The sequence below is a fragment of the Emys orbicularis genome, chromosome 8, assembly GCF_028017835.1.
Source record: "Emys orbicularis isolate rEmyOrb1 chromosome 8, rEmyOrb1.hap1, whole genome shotgun sequence".
Taxonomy (NCBI): Eukaryota; Metazoa; Chordata; order Testudines; family Emydidae; genus Emys; species Emys orbicularis.
The window spans coordinates 31,104,866-31,109,141 of record NC_088690.1 but is presented as its reverse complement, the minus strand read 5'-3'; positions in this window follow the sequence as shown (position 1 = coordinate 31,109,141).

The window sequence follows — 4,276 nt, the reverse complement described above, 5'->3', positions numbered from 1 at the left end:
TTTGCTTGGGATGCATCTGTATTTTGGATTAACTTTTCCACCTCTGGCAGTCCTCCCACTGCTATCCCACACTACATTGCTTCATACCTGGATTGACCCATCTGTTTACCTATGTCCTCTGCTGCTCTGGGGTCAGGCTGACCAGATGTCACCTCCCTGTTTAATGCTGACACACAGCCAGGTGCACCCCAGATGTGAGTGCACACTCCCAGAGTCGCATACCCTTCTCAGCATTATAGCAGCCATGCCTCCTATTTCCACATGGACCCATGCAGAGATCATGGCTTGTCTTGAGATCTCATAGATGAGACAGCGCAATTCTGCCATAACAGCAGCCACTCGATTGCCAAGGTATACAAGGATTTATTGAAGCAAATGACAGAGTGGGGTCACTCCTGGAACAAGTTCCAGTACCGCAACAAGGAAAGGAGTTCTGGCAGTGTTGCAGAAAAACCAAGGACAACATCAGGACCTCCAGCAATGATCCCAGCACCTGTCCCACCTATCTATGCTGAGCAGACCTGGATTTTTGCCAAGGAGGCCACCACCAAAACCAGGTCTTTTGCAGACAGTTCCAAAGGCAGCCAAGAGGCTGAGGAACCAAGCCCTGACCAGGACTCTGAGGAGGAGATTTCCCTCAAACGTCAGGATGTCTTCCCCACACAAAACACCAAGGCAGAGACAGCATTGGAGTGGCTCCTGGAACCCAGCGGACACCTAGCCTGGCAGTGTTGGGGAGGGGACTGCACTGGCACCTGGAGAATTTAAGATCTTCAGCATTTATTTCTCTGATATATCAAATTCCACAGCCATCAGCCAAACCATAATCCCCTTCCCATGCACCCGCTCTCTCCTCATTGGCCACCACTCCCCTAATCCCCATGGTTGAGGCTGGTGGCACTTCAGAGGTTAAAAATCACACACATTGCAATGCAGGCATGTTTACTGAAATGGCAGAAGCTCATGGGCTGGATCAGAACTTAGTGACTAAGGAGGAAAGCCCAGCAGCTAAGGGCTGGATGGGAGGAGAGTGGACAGGCTGTTCCTGATGTGAGGCAAGAAACTAGCCTTGAGCTAGAAATTGACTGAGGACTGCAGCCTGCCAGAGGCCGTTGGTAGGAAGGCAGACCTGACCTGGGTACATGCGTTGACCAGAGCCCAGCAGCTGGCTGTTAGATGGTGAGAGGGCTGTCGCTGCTGGGAACCTGCCTGTTAGGAAGGTGGTTGAAGGCTGAACCGAGTGGGACTGAAGGCACTTTTGTGTTGATGATGTATTGAACTGGACTTAGAGACTCTGTTATCCTGGAAGGGAATGAATGCTTTGAAGTGGCTTAGCCAGAGGGCCAAGTTACCTCTATGTCTGGAGCAGTCTGAAGATCACTGTGGGGAAAGTGAGGAAGAGTGCTGGGTCTTGAAGGGGTGTTCTGGGATGGTCAGTTTTGTAAAAGAAACCATCACTACTTCTGAGCCATGGATCTATCTGAAGAAGTGGCGATGTCATGGGGAGATTGCCATGTAGCCCCCTTTGACCTGCTGCGCAGCCTCACCTACCAATTTCCACAGTCTTACTTCCCTCTCCACTGCAGTAATACAGTTCACCAAGTAGCAATCCAGCCGTGCGAGTGCCATCCCCCTCCTAAAACAGATCAAAGCACCACCCTATTTAAATTTAAGAATGTCATCCAGTGCTAGGTAGAAAGTAATCTTAGTGCAGCACAGCACATAAAGCCAACTGTACAAAACCCGGGGAATGCTATTTTCCATTACAGTGGAAGAAGGAAGTATGGCTCTGCACAGAATTCACTTGTGGACTCTTGCATGCACAAAGTTCTTATATTGCTATTATAGCAGATGTAGCTATATCTATTCAGTATCTAATTGCACTTTGGAAAGACTGAAAATGCTTTTACAAAGACATTTTAAGAGACAAAGTTCATGCAAATAGCAGGGTCAACTGTAATTATACTAGTGGCTTTAGCAAGAAATTCTTGGTACCTTGATCACCTGAACACACACCATGCCCACAAGATAGAAATACAGAAACAAAAAAAGTTTGCTAAGCATAAAATGGGGTTGCTTTCATTTTCCAGTTATTGCTTCCACTCCCCACTTTTCATCTTCCATTCTCTCACCCCACCTCCCCCTTAATTGTTTTGATCTCCTCCCTTATGTCAGTTCTGTTCCCTTTTATCTTTCTCTTCTTTCCTCTGGATCCCATCTTCGTGTGTCTCTCGTATTTCCCCCATCTCTTCCCTACCCAACACAATCAGACTGGCTCACAGTGGCAAACCCAGGACAAACAGCTACAAAGGGGGGGGGGTAGTAATCAGTCCCAGGGGGTTAAAAAGGCCTCTCCCAAGCCACTGCAGAGAGAGAACCATGGGGAAATAAGGTTCAGCTGGGCAAGGGGTTACTAGGGAACTAATTAGGTTCAGCTGGCTCCAACTGCTTGGGACCTTTTTAAACCCTCCCCGGCGTGGAAGGGGAGGGAGAGAGAGTGAGGGAACCAGGGAAGCTGCCAGTAAGTTAGGAGCAGCAAGGCTCTGAGCCCTTCCAGCAAGGAAGGCCGCACTCTGTCCCCAGAAGGGAAGACAAACAAGCACAAGGGACTGACTGAGGGAAGGAATAGCCAGCCCCTGTGCTACCTAGAGGGTTTTGCTTTGCCCAAGCCTGGGTCTCCAAGGCTAAAAAGGACTGAGCCTGCTGAGGAGAAGGGGGTACTTTGCCACAATAGCACAAAATCAAGTCGGAGGCACTTGACCCGCATGATTAAAAATAATGAAAGTAATTAAAAATAATTCTCCTCATGGTGTTTAATGGGGCCTGTCCCTTTAAATCATGCACATAATGGCTTCAGCCCTCCACCACAGGTGTTACAGTTATGCAGTGATACAGTTAACAGCTCATCATTTGCATTATAAACCTAGATTAATAGTAGAAATGGGCAAAAAGAGGTGGTGTGTGGACTAGGTTTAAGTTACTGTTTGAGTTGAAACAGAATCATTTCTTACTTTCAGGTTCAATGGTCCCTAAATCATGGAAGTATTTTTATGAGACTTTGACTCCAAATGGCTGAAAACAGATTTGCAGCTGCATTTTCTGAGTGAAGAAGCACGTTGGGTTGCAGCATTCCTGGGAAACTTCTTTCACTCGCGCTCTTTAGTCTCCACTAAACACACAGTACTTGGCTGTCTATGAACCAGCAATCAGGTGAGGACCAGCATGAAGCTTTTTCCTGCCTCAACACATTCTCCAGATGGGTGCACTTCTAAACCAATTGTTAGCTGGCTGCTTCCTCTGGATACCATGACATACATGTGAGATGAATTATAAAGATGTTCACCATATAGGCAGCTGCAGGAAACCTCACTGTACGTCTTCTTTTGCATATAGATTTAAGACCTTATCTCATTCAATTTAATTACAGTTTTTTCATCATACTATATACATAGAATATGTAATCAAGTGGCATAAAGCTTTAAGTGGCATGAGTTCAGGGTGTATATATGCAGTACATACATATAATGTAGTTTTAATCTAACCTGGCCTAGAATAGTTTTAATCTAATTCAGGTACATGCAGTATGATACTGCTACTAAATCACAGCAGTTTCATACAGTTCTGCATTATGGCTTTCCAACTATTTTATTCACCCATTTTCTGTACTAGTGCAATTATTTTTGCGCATTTCTTGAAAGCATCTAAACAAGTCCTAGAAAAATAGATGTCATCCAAGCTTGCATCTTAAGTCACAGTAGATTTGTTGCAGTTTCTGTGATAATCACTTTCTTCTTTTTCTTTAAAGCACATTTAAAGTACTGACATTAGACTTACCAGTCTGTAATTGCCAAGATCACCTCCAGAGCCCTTTTTAAAAATTGGCATTACATTGGCTATCTTCCAGTCATTTGGCACAGAAGCCGATTTAAAGAACAGGTTACAAACCATAGTTAATAGTTCTGCAATTTCACATTTGAGTTCTTTCAGAACTCTTGGGTGAATGCCATCTGGTCCCAGTGACTTGTTACTATTAAGTTTATCAATTAATTCCCAAACCTCCTCTAATGACACCCAATCTGTGACAATTACTCAGATTTGTCACCTACAAAGGATGGCTTAGGTTTGGGAATCTCCCTAACATCCTCAGCCATGAAGACTGAAGCAAAGAATTCATTTAGTTTCTCCGCAATGACTTTATCGTCTTTAAGTGCTCCTTTTGCGTCTCGATCGTCCTGGGGCCCCACTGGTTGTTTAGCAGGCTTCCTGCTTCTGATGT